Source organism: Aquarana catesbeiana, linkage group LG02, assembly GCF_042186555.1.
Source record: "Aquarana catesbeiana isolate 2022-GZ linkage group LG02, ASM4218655v1, whole genome shotgun sequence".
Lineage (NCBI taxonomy): Eukaryota > Metazoa > Chordata > Amphibia > Anura > Ranidae > Aquarana > Aquarana catesbeiana.
Genome location: NC_133325.1, coordinates 85,564,062 through 85,577,437, shown reverse-complemented (window position 1 = coordinate 85,577,437; position 13,376 = coordinate 85,564,062). Strand labels below are relative to the sequence as shown.

Here is a 13,376-nt window from a genome sequence, read left to right as displayed (position 1 = left end):
TCTATCTTGTGTCTAGTCTGATGGACAAAAGCAGCAAACATGTTGCCAGTGAGTTCATAACCCTTTACCTTAGTGATAGGAGGAAAGGATCAGTCTAGCTGAACAAGGAAAGAAGATGGGAAACCTTTGTGTATCATAACTAGCTGGTATGACAATCAAAAGCACTCATCGTTGTTATACAGTAGTTTGTAAGTTATAAAAAAAGATACATGTCTTTTCAATTCAACCTTTATTTGTGTGTGTGATATTTATTCTCTAACAATTCCTATAACCCTGTATATTCTGCTTTTTGAAGAAGACATCTAAAGGCTTTTTTGAAGTTGTTGACACTCTCAGCTAATACCCCTTCCTGGTAAAGGGAGTTTCACATTTTAAATGCTCTAACAGTAAAGAATCCTTTCCTCACTTAAAGATTAGACCTCCTTTTTTAACCTCAAATTGTGTCTGTGTGTCCTCTTTAGGGACATTATAGTAAACAGTCTATTACAGCTACTGGAGTCACCAGTGTAATATTTGTACATTGTAATCATTGTAATGGTTGTGCGCATTGGGCCCATGAAAAGCTGTATATGACATCCATTTTGTTCATGTCTCAGCTCATCTCAGCCATGTTGTCATGTGAATGGCATAAGCACAGTAACCTTTTCCTCTCTCCCGCTCCCTCCTCCTTTCAGTGCATACAATCCACAACCCTTAGCGACATCTTTTATCAATCTCTCAATACACACCTTAGGGGCCAAAAAACTATTGAGCTTGCCTGCTTGAGTGACGAGAGAGTTGACAGACATTGGGTCATAAATACCTCTGCTGGAATCCGTACAATACACATATCTGTCTCGGTAGAATTCATCATCCCAGTATATTCCATAACTTCTAAAATAACAATAACACAGCCAGAATATAGACATATTTACTTTCCTCAGTTAATTTGTAACATTTCAAGTCCAGACACCACCAATGTCAGACCATATGGGGAACCACTGGTACCCCTTATCCCTCCTAAGTAGACGTCTGAAACCTGTCATATTTATATTCATTCCAAAGCAAATTCCACACTGGATCATAATTTGCATATTAGAGTCTGTAAAAAGTAGGTATTCAAATGTATGAATACTTGTAGAAAACTGTATCTGGGATGTGATCATAAACACGTGACACCCCCATGGCCACTTCTCAGCTGCTGAATTGGTCAGATGGTCTCTGACAACACACCCCTGATATCAGAGAAAAAGGAGGCTGCTCCTAAAGTTGACCTGTAAAAGAGCAAATTGATCTCTTTTGCTCACAGACTGAAATCTGCTGACACAGGACATTGTTAAAGTGGTTGTATGCCCTGAAAAAGAAAAAAAAAAGAAAACCTGTAAGGCAAAGGCATAATGAGCTAGTATGCACTGCATACTAGCTCATTATGAAATACTTACCTTAGAACGAAGCGCCTGCACCACCTCCCAGTCACTCAGAGCCGGATGAGGGTCGGAGCCGCGATGACGTCACTCCTGCGCATGCGCACAGGAGTCCTCCTTCCGGCAAGATGCTGCCGGACCTTCAGAGCACATATATATACGTGATCCTGCACACAGCTGCTGCTCTGTAGCAGTAAAAGTGCTATAGGGCGGTCAGCAAGTGGTTTAAGTGATCGTAAATCCCTGAAATGAAAAATGAACAAAGCATATCCTTTTATAGTGTGTACACATCTCTATCCAAAGCACCTAGTGTGATTTCTGTTTGCTCTCTCTTCCCTCTGCTATCTGCATGGGGTGAAGGATAATTTCTACATACCATCCATATGTAACTATTGCATCATCAGTAGTGCCTGCCATGTATACTCCATTACAGATGTTTTTATCTATGTATTTCTAATAAAATATATGTATTTTTTCTACTACATTAATTTGTGACATTTATCTAAGTGCCGTTAAAGTCCTACCCCTCTTTCTCTATATTCATCTATTTGGATGTTGGCACTGTGAAACAATCACTGATATCTTTTCACTGCTATCTGCAGGAGTCACTTTTGACAGTCAATACCAACACCAGGCAATCGTAAGAGACCCCCCCTCCAAAGTACAATGGGTGATTGACAGCCTCAGCTATGCATGTTTACCTATGAGACTGTGTGGAGGGGGTATGGGGGTATCTATTCCCTCCACTCAGGTCTCAGATTACACTCAGCTCTTTGCTCTATTCTGTGCAGTGTGTAACTTCAGAACCCGAGCCCCTTACCTTTTGAAGCTCAGAAGTGGCTGTGTACATTCTGGACTTTGAATGTCTGTGGGGGCTGCAGATAAACAGGTACAACCTATCTCCATGCTAGGCCCTTCACTGGATATATGTAAGGGTTTGCAGTCACTTTAAGCCTTCTCACCGATCTCCCCACTTTGAAGTGTTTCTTTTTTTAAATGATGATAATAATAATATTGATGTTATTTTCTGGTGCACCTGTATTTTTGATGACAAGGCGATTTTCATCCTACCCTGAAAACCATTTAGCAAGATACAATAAAACAATTGAAGGAGTAAAAGTACGTTGTTCAAAGGAAAGGCGGAGGAGGTATTCAGAGTGGCCGCTGCTGATCCTGAAAGCTAATAGAGCAGCTAGAAAATCAGGACACGTTCCTTGTATCAGGAGATTGTGCGCAGCTTGAGGTACATCAGATGAGGTGTCATACTTTTAGGAGATAGGCTGAGGTGTGCAGACAGGCCCCATTCTCTTCTCTCACAATCACCGCTTTCCAATGTGAGGTGAATCTATAAACACACAAGCAGATGACGAGACGTATTACAGGAGAAGGACATTCTCTGCCACTGTACTTGCATCTTCAGGCCCTACTTTTATCATTGCCAGAAAACTTCATTCTTTACCTTATCAATAATCATTTATTTAGACAAAGTGTTGCAAAAGGATAGAAAGATACAGAAACTGTTTGCTGAGCAACAATAATCTGATGTTTTTCTTGGTAAAGGGATAACAATCAGGCTACATGCCCACGGGCGCAAGCTAATACAGATGCCAGGAAAAAAGCGGAGTTGGCATTTCTCTGTCTCTATTCAAAATCAATGGTTCCCTATGGAAGCCCATTGATTTGAATAGAAGTCGCACCAGAAGTCAGATCAAGATGATCCGACTTGCGGAGCGACTTGCGCTGAGAATCTTGAAGGGGAACCCCGACAAAATTTTGCGTGAGGTTCCCCCCCAAAGATCCATACCAGACCCCCTATCCGAGCACGCAGCCCGGCAGGTCAGGAAAAGGGGGGACGAGCGAGCGCCGCCCCCCCGGACCATACCAGGCCACATGCCCTCAACATGGGGGGGTGGGTGCTTTGGGGCAGAGGGGCCCCTGTGCACCTTGCCCCCATGTTGATGAGGACAAGGTTCTCCTACCGACAACCCTTGCCTGGTGGTTGTCGGGGTCTGCGGGTGATGACATCACAAGGGGCGTGGCCTCTAACTTACGTCATCGGGTGGCCAATGCCAATATAGGTCATTGCACACGGCGGACCCAGCATTACACTGGGAGATCACATCGAGTCAACATCGGAAGAAGAACCGGAGAGGGGAGAAGACCCAGCAAAGGAGCAGAAGATAGCGGAGAGAGAGGAGAAGAACTGGAGAGTGGAGAAGGAGAGGCGAGAATGCATCGCCAGAAGAGGGAGAAGAGCCGGAGCTGCTTTAATAAAATTCTGTAAAAACGTGTGTAGTGTGTTTATTTTTGACACTTTTTATTTAGGTGAATGGGTAGGGGGTACGATGTACCCCATACTCGTTCACCTAGGGTGGGGGGCCGTGATCTGGGGGCTTCCAGATCACGATAAGTCCCAGCCTGCAGACCCCGACAACCACCGGGCAAGGGGACATGGGGACAAGGTGCTTTGGGGTGGGGGGGCGCAGGGGCCCCCTTTGCCCGAAAGCACCCACCCCCCATGTTGAGGGCATGATGCCTGGTATGGTCCAGGAGGGGGGAGGGAGGGGCGCTCGCTCGTCCCCTATCTTTCCTGACCTGCCGGGCTGCGTCCTCGGATAAGTGTCTGGTATGGATCTTGGGGGGGAACCTCACGCAAAATTTTGCCGGGGTTCCCCTTCAAGATTTTCAGCACAAGTTGCACCGCAAGTCAGATCATCTTGATCCGACTTCTGGTGCAACTTCTATTCAAATCAATGGACTCCCATAGGGAACCATTGATTTTGAATAGAGACACAGAAATGCCGCTGAAAGCCAGCGTGGTTAAATAGGCATTGACGCCAATGCAAAAAGTGAAAAAAATCGAGTTTTTAACTCCGCTAAAATTTCCTCCTAAACTTGGGGTGCATGTTATACGCCGGTAAATACGGTAGATATAGTGGCTACATTCATTTTATTTTTAAACTTTTCCCTTCTGTTTTCACATGGTGATATGGCCAGTAACACACCTCCTGTATTGTAGTGCCTAGACTCTGGAAGGAGCACAGAGACACATTTGGACAGTAGCATTGTTAAAAGATACGTTCACCTTTAAAAAAAAAAAAGACAAATGCACATCTTTTTGCAGTTTAAAAAATGTGTATTTGTTATTTTTTTATTTATTAGGAGCCTGTAAAAGCATTGCACCCACGATCAGTAGATCATGGGTATAATCTCAAGCTCCTGCTGACTGTCAGTGTAGCTGTTCGCCCATACCTCGTACGGGCAGGCAGTTACTGGATGACAGTAAGGATCAATGAACTACCTAGTCCTAGAGCAATCATCATGCCCCTGGTAGTTCATTGTAGTTCCCCCATTCTCAGAACTCTGTAAATGAATGATGCGGCCAGGTGGGCGGAGCCCCGCACTGCCATGTTTTTTTAAAAGTTGTGTCAGCAGGTGCAGGGAACAGAACCCCTGACCCCTGTCACAATGTGGACTCGGGGGAGATGCTGCTCAGTAAGTAACATGTTACATGTTACACCCTATATATAGGTGTAGTAACATGTAACATGTTACTAAGACTCCATCACACATGTGCGACTTGTCATGTGACTTTGAACATCAAAGCCCATTCTTTTCAATGGCACCTGTTGAAATACAGTAGGCGGGACTTAAAATCACAGCCATTTTGAAATGGTGCCTGCACTACTTTGGTGAATAGAATGTAAAGTTGGATCAAAGTCGCAATCAATTTTTTTATTGGATATGTTTTATAGCAGAAAGTAAAACATATCCAATATAAAAATGTAAAAAATAGAATTTCTTCATCAATTTGGGCCAATATGTATTCTGCTACATATTTTTGGTAATAAAAATCCCAATAAGCTTATATTGATTGGTTTGCACAAAACTTATAGCATCTACAAACTATGGGATATATTTATGGATTTTTTTTTTTTTACTAGTAATGGTGGTGATCAGCAACTGCAGGACTGCAATATTGTGGCGGACAAATCGGACACTGTCTGACACTTTTTTGGGGACCAGTGACACTAATAGAGTGATCAGTGCTACAAAATATGCACTGTCACTGTACTAATGACACTGGCTGGGAAGGGGTTAACACCAGGGGCGATCAAAGGGTTAACTGTGAGCCTAGCCAGTACAGGTGTACTGTGCGGGAGGTGCTTTTACTAGGGGAAGGCACTGATCCATGTTCCTGCTTTACAGAAACACAGGATTAATGCCTTTCCTACTGATAGAACAGTGATCTGCCTTGTTTACATAGGCTGCATTTACATCTGGGAATCGCTTTCTAAAAAAAAAAAAAAAAATATGGGCGTTTTTGTACAGAGTTTTTAAAGCGTTTTTATTAGCCAATAGAGAAAATATTAATTCTTTTTTTACCTTTTTTTTGTACGGGGTTAAAGGTTAAAAGTTATGGGGTTAATTAATTAATTTTATTTATTAATATTTACTTACTTATTATTATTTATTTATTTCTTTTGTTAAGTTAGGGTAAGGGGTTAATATTATATCATTGGTATGAACATTTGTACCAAAATTTGTATATAAATTCTCATCAGTAAATTAAATAGCTTGTCGAATGTTATTTAAAAAGTGCTTCAAAAAACATTTGCTTTTGACATTTTATTTTGTAGTGAATGGACCTTCCCAAACGAAAAACACATTCACTGTTAGAAATCAGTTCGTTCATAAAACAATTTCTACCTTACTCCTTCGAATTTTCTCGTCACTGCAGTCAAAAACATCGATTTGACCCCACTAAAGATTCAAAGTTTCACTAGTGTTGGCCAGCATAAGACAACCTGCCTAAATAATCGGCCTATGTACAAGTCTTCACCAAACAGTTCCTCAACTGAAATCTGATTACTCCAATATACAGAGTCTATTCATAATTGTCAGAAAATCCCCACTCATCAACTTCTAAAGATGTCCCACAATCAATACAATTACCTCGTTAGGACTATTAGGAATATTGAGAGTGGTCCACTTGGCAGATGGCCGCTCTTGGCACAGGCAGTAGCTGATTCATAAATCTTGTGAAGGTGCCTCGTGCCGTATGTGCTGATGGCTTATTTCTTGAAATAGTGACTCGTCACTTGGATTAAACGATCCATCCAGTTTTCTTTTAATTAAAAGCTTGCAAGTAATAAGACAAGCATATATTTAAGCATGTCATGTGGATGATGAGTAAGATCTTTTATGATAACAGCCAGGAAGAGTGAAGAGTGTCCTTGTGGTTCTCCTTCTAAATGATGTCACTCTTACTGAAAGTTGGCTCTTAACCACAAGCCTCGTCTGATTATACATGTTGATAATGGAAGGTCATCAAGACAAATGTGCAAGAGGAGGGAAGGACAAAATGTTATGAATTAAACAGGAAGAAACTCAATTTGAATTAAGATTAACTAGAGTAGATAGAGAGCAGGCCACATCGAAATGCAAATATGTAGACAATGTCAACAAAGGCAGAGGGAAATAGTCGTTAAGAAACCATGCTTTCCCCAAACTACTCCTACCCTGCCCAAAATCACTTAAAGGGAAACAAAGCTGTATTACCTAGACACGAAGAAGGGACTTTCTGCGCTCTGATAGCATTACATAGATGCTGAATTTATTCACTCTTGAAAAGAGGAGAATAAGCACTTGACGTCCGCCGCACGACGATGTTCGTCGGCAGAGCGGCACGGGCAGGCAAAGGGACTTACAGGTATGTTCTTGCCTGCCCGCGGGTGGGGGTCCGATCGGACCCCCCCCGGTGCCTGCGGCGGTCGTCAAATCCTCCCCTGCGATCGGTGGTGAGGGGGAGGCCATCCATTCGTGGCCCCCCTCGCGATCGCTCCCAGCCAATGGGATCATTTCCCTGCCTCTGTATTGTACACAGAGGCAGAGGAAATGATGTCATCTCTCCTCGGCTCGGCATTTTCTGTTCCGGCGCCGAGGAGAGAAGACTGTAATGTGAGTGCACCAAACACACACACACAGTAGAACATGCCAGGCACACAATACACCCCCGATCCCCCCCGATAACCCCCGACCCCCCCCCCCCCCCCGATCAAGCCTCACCCCCCTCTGTCACACTGACACCAAGCAGTGTTTTTTTTTTTTTTTTCTGATTACTGCATGGTGTCAGTTTGTGACAGTTACTGTGGTGGGACAGTTACTGTTAGCCCCCTTTAGGTCTAGGATACCCCCCTAACCCCCCCCAATAAAGTTTTAACCCCTTGATCACCCCCCGTCACCAGTGTCGCTAAGCGATCATTTTTCTGATCACTGTATTAGTGTCACTGGTGACGCTAGTTAGGGACGTAAATATTTAGGTTCGCCGTCAGCGTTTTATAGCGTCAAGGACCCCCATATACTACCTAATAAAGGTTTTAACCCCTTGATTGCCCCCTAGTTAACCCTTTCACCACTGATCACCGTATAACTGTTACAGGTGACGCTGGTTAGTTCGTTTATTTTTTATAGTGCCAGGGCACCCACCGTTTATTACCGAATAAAGGTTTAGCCCCCTGATCGCCCGGCGGTGATATGCGTCGCCCCAGGCAGCGTCAGATTAGCGCCAGTACCGCTAACACCCACGCACGCAGCATACGCCTCTCTTAGTGCTATAGTATCTGAACGGATCAATATCTGATCCGATCAGATCTATACTAGCGTCCCCAGCAGTTTAGGGTTCCCAAAAACGCAGTGTTAGCGGGATCAGCCCAGATACCTGCTAGCACCTGTGTTTTGCCCCTCCGCCCGGCCCAGCCCACCCAAGTGCAGTATCGATCGATCACTGTCACTTACAAAACACTAAACGCATAACTGCAGCATTCGCAGAGTCAGGCCTGATCCCTGTGATCGCTAACAGTTTTTTTGGTAGCGTTTTGGTGAACTGGCAAGCACCAGCGGCCTAGTACACCCCGGTCGTAGTCAAACCAGCACTGCAGTAACACTTGGTGACGTGGCGAGTCCCATAAGTGCAGTTCAAGCTGGTGAGGTGGCAAGCACAAGTAGTGTCCCGCTGCCACCAAGAAGAAGACAAACACAGGCCCGTCGTGCCCATAGTGCCCTTCCTGTTGCATTCGCCAATCCTAATTGGGAACCCACCACTTCTGCAGCGCCCATACTTCCCCCATTCACATCCCCAACCAAATGCAGTCGGCTGCATGAGAGGCATTTTCTTTATGTCCTCCCGAGTACCCCTACCCAACGAACCTCCCATAAAAGATGTCGTGTCTGCAGCAAGCGCGGATATAGACGTGACACCCGCTATTATTGTCCCTCCTGTCCTGACAATCCTGGTCTTTGCATTGGTGAATGTTTTGAACGCTACCATACACTAGTTGAGTATTAGCGTAGGGTACAGCATTGCACAGACTAGGCACACTTTCACAGGGTCTCCCAAGATGCCATCGGCAACCGGTTACAGTTATAAAAGTTAGTTACAAAAAAAAGTGTAAAAAAAAAAAAAATATATAAAAAAAAAAAAAATAGTTGTCGTTTTATTGTTCTCTCTCTCTCTATTGTTCTGCTCTTTTTTACTGTATTCTATTCTGCAATGTTTTATTGTTATTATGTTTTATCATGTTTGTTTTTCAGGTATGCAATTTTTTATACTTTACCGTTTACTGTGTTTTATTGTTAACCATTTTTATGTCTTCAGGTACGCCATTCACGACTTTGAGTGGTTATACCAGAATGATGCCTGCAGGTTTAGGTATCATCTTGGTATCATTCTTTTCAGCCAGCGGTCGGCTTTCATGTAAAAGCAATCCTAGCGGCTAATTAGCCTCTAGACTGCTTTTACAAGCAGTGGGAGGGAATGCCCCCCCCCCACCGTCTTCCACTTTTTTCTCTGGCTCTCCTGTCTCAACAGGGAACCTGAGAATGCAGCCGGTGATTCAGCCAGCTGACCATAGAGCTGATCAGAGACCAGAGTGGCTCCAAACATCTCTATGGCCTAAGAAACCGGAAGCTACGAGCATTTCATGACTTAGATTTCGCCGGATGTAAACAGCGCCATTGGGAAATTGGGAAAGCATTTTTTCACACCGATCTTGGTGTGGTCAGATGTTTTGAGGGCAGAGGAGAGATCTAGGGTCTAATAGACCCCAATTTTTTCAAAAAAGAGTACCTGTCACTACCTATTGCTATCATAGGGGATATTTACACTCCCTGAGATAACAATAAAAATGATTAAAAAAAAAAAAAAATGAAAGGAACAGTTTAAAAATAAGATAAAAAAGAAAAAAAATAATAAAGAAAAAAAAAAAAAAACACCCTTGTCGCCCCCTGCTCTCGCGCTAAGGCGAGCGCAAGCGGCGGTCTGTCGTCAAACGTAAACAGCAATTGCACCATGCATGTGAGGTATCACCGCGAAGGTCAGATCGAGGGCAGTAATTTTAGCAGTAGACCTCCTCTGTAAATCTAAAGTGGTAACCTGTAAAGGCTTTTAAGGCTTTTAAAAATGTATTTATTTTGTTGCCACTGCACGATTGTGCGCAATTGTAAAGAATGTCATGTTTGGTATCCATGTACTCGGCCTAAGATCATCTTTTTTATTTCATCAAACATTTGGGCAATATAGTGTGTTTTAGTGCATTAAAATTTTAAAAAGTGTGTTTTTTCCCCAAAAAATGCATTTGAAAAATCGCTGCGCAAATACTGTGTGAAAAAAAAAAATGAAACACCCACCATTTTAATCTGTAGGGCATTTGCTTTAAAACATATATAATGTTTGGGGGTTCAAAGTAATTTTCTTGCAAAAAAAATAATTTTTTCATGTAAACAAAAAGTGTCAGAAAGGGCTTTTTCTTCAAGTGGTTAGAAGAGTGGGTGATGTGTGACATAAGTTTCTAAATGTTGTGCATAAAATGCCGGGACAGTTCAAAACCCCCCCCAAATGACCCCATTTTGGAAAGTAGACACCCCAAGCTATTTGCTGAGAGTCATGTCGAGTCCATGAAATATTTTATATTGTGACACAAGTTGCGGGAAAGAGACAAATTTTTTTTTTTTTTTGGCACAAAGTTGTCACTAAATGATATATTGCTCAAACATGCCATGGGAATATGTGAAATTACACCCCAAAATACATTCTGCTGCTTCTCCTGAGTACAGGGATACCACATGTGTGAGACTTTTTGGGAGCCTAGCCGCGTACGGGACCCCGAAAACCAAGCACTGCCTTCAGGATTTCTAAGGGTGTAAATTTTTGATTTCACTCTTCACTGCCTATCACAGTTTCGGAGGCCATGGAATGCCCAGGTGGCACAAAACCCCCCCAAATGACCCCATTTTGGAAAGTAGACACCCCAAGCTATTTGCTGAGAGGTATAGTGAGTATTTTGCAGACCTCACTTTTTGTCACAAAGTTTTGAAAATTGAAAAAAGAAAAAAAAAAAAAAAGTCTTTCTTCATTTTCAAAAACAAATGAGAGCTGCAAAATACTCACCATGCCTCTCAGCAAATAGCTTGGGGTGTTTACTTTCCAAAATGGGGTCATTTGGGGGGGTTTGTGCCACCTGGGCATCCCATGGCCTCCGAGACTGTGATAGGCAGTGAAGAGTGAAATCAAAAATTTACACCCTTAGAAATCCTGAAGGCGGTGATTGGTTTTCAGGGCCCCGTACGCGGCTAGGCTCCCAAAAAGTCCCACACATGTGGTATCCCCATACTCAGGAGAAGCAGCTAAATGTATTTTGGGGTGCAATTCCACATATGCCCATGTCCTCTGTGAGCAATATATCATTTAGTGACAACTTTGTGCAAAAAAAAAAAAAAAATGTCACTTTCCCGCAACTTGTGTCAAAATATAAAATATTCCATGGACTCAACATGCCTCTCAGCAAATAGCTTGGGGTGTCTACTTTCCAAAATGGGGTCATTTGGGGGGGGTTTGTGCCATCTGGGCATTTTATGGCCTTCAAAACTGTGATAGGTAGTGAGGAGTGAAATCAAAAATGTACTCCCTTAGAAATCCTGAAGGCGGTGATTGGTTTTCGGGGCTAGGCTCCCAAAAAGTCCCACACATGTGGTATCTCCGTACTCAGGAGAAGCAGCTGAATGTATTTTGGGGTGCAATTCCACATAGGCCCATGGCCTGTGTGAGCAATATATCATTTAGTGGCAACTTTTTGTAATTTTTTTTTTTTTTTTCATTATTCAATCACCTGGGACAAAAAATAAATATTCAATGGGTTCAACATGCCTTTCAGCAATTTCCTTGGGGTGTCTACTTTCCAAAATGGGGTCATTTGGGGGGGGGTTTGTACTGCCCTGCCATTTTAGCACATCAAGAAATGACATAGGCAGTCATAAACTAAAAGCTGTGTAAATTCCAGAAAATGTACCCTAGTTTGTAGACGCTATAACTTTTGCGCAAACCAATAAATATACGCTTATTGACATTTTTTTTACCAAAGACATGTGGCCGAATAAATTTTGGCCTAAATGTATGACTAAAATTGAGTTTATTGGATTTTTTTATAACAAAAAGTAGAAAATATCATTTTTCAAAATTTTCGATCTTTTTCCGTTTATAGCGCAAAAAATAAAAATGGCAGAGGTGATCAAATACCATCAAAAGAAAGCTCTATTTGTGGGAAGAAAAAGACGCAAATTTCGTTTGGGTACAGCATTGCATGACCGCGCAATTAGCAGTTAAAGCGACGCTGTGCCAAATTGGAAAAAGTCCTCTGGTCCTTAGGCAGCATAATGGTCCGGGGCTGAAGTGGATAAGGGGGGATATGATCAACATGTTCAAATATATAAGGGGTCCATATAGTGAACTTGCTGTTGAGTTATTCTCTTTACGGTCAACCCAGAGGACAAGGGGGCACTCTTTACGTCTAGAGGAAAAGAGATTTCATCTCCAAATACGCAAAGGTCTCTTCACAGTAAGAGCTGTGAAAATGTGGAATAGACTCCCGCCAGAGGTGGTTCTGGCCAGCTCTGTAGATTGCTTTAAGAAAGGCCTGGATACTTTCCTAAATGTACATAATATAACTGGGTACTAACATTTATAGGTAAAGTTGATCCAGGGAAAATCGATTGCCTCTTGGGGGATCAGGAAGGAATTTTTTCCCCTTCTGTAGCAAATTGGAGCATGCTCTGCTGGGGTTTTTTGCCTTCCTCTGGATCAACTGAGGGTATAAAATTGGGTATATTGGATTGTACGATATTTTTTTTTTTTTTTATTGTTTTTAAGGTTGGACTGGATGGACTTGTTTCTTTTTTGAACCTGACTAACTATGTAACTATGTAACATAGATTCTGATTTTTTAAAGCCAACAGTCAATGTAACAAATACCTCCACACTAACGCGTTTCATCCAAAAGGATTTACTTGTAGGTCTCAGGGATCTTTACAGTGACTGTTGTCTTTCATAAATTATAATCTGCATGACATTATCAGAGTGCAAAGAGTTCTTTCTTCTTGTCTATGTGTTAGAGCGTGGATGGCTCATTGGATGACCTGCATCTGGCACAGAGGACAGAACGGGAGGAATTGCCAACTGTAGTCTCTTAAAGAGGTTGTAAACCTAAGAAAGAAAAAAAAAAAAAAAAAAAAAACCTGCAAGACAAAGGCACAATGAGCTAGTATGCATTGCATATTAGCTCAGTATGAAATACTTACCTTAGAATGATGCCCTGCAGTGCCGCCTGCCTGCATGAGTCCTGAAGAAACGGCACGAGTCCTGAAGCACAAGCAGCCGTTCCTTCAGTGCTCATGCGCTGATGACATCAGAGGCAGCATATATAGTAAATATCTCTTAAACGGTGCAAGGTCAGGAGATATTTACAGTACCTACATGTAAGCCTTACTATAGGCTTACCTGTAGGTACAATTAAAGAGGAAGACTTTACTTCTTCTTTAAGAAACGGACACTTCCAAGAGTGGGAAGCTTCTAGGTCCCCAATGTGTTCAGTGTTTATACTCCACTACATCACTAAGACAAATCAGTGACATATGTGCTGT

General features: G+C 42.6%; 1 long non-coding RNA gene across 1 annotated transcript; it reads right to left on the bottom strand.

Moving 5' to 3' along the window:
• Positions 1 to 214: 214 nt before the first annotated feature.
• On the bottom strand, positions 215 to 6,652 carry LOC141129781 (uncharacterized). The gene is made up of 2 exons (XR_012241863.1): positions 6,360 to 6,652; positions 215 to 2,748 (listed from the first exon to the last, which is right to left on the bottom strand). It is a non-coding gene; the product is annotated as an uncharacterized lncRNA (long non-coding RNA).
• Between the last annotated feature and the right edge of the window lie 6,724 nt (positions 6,653 to 13,376).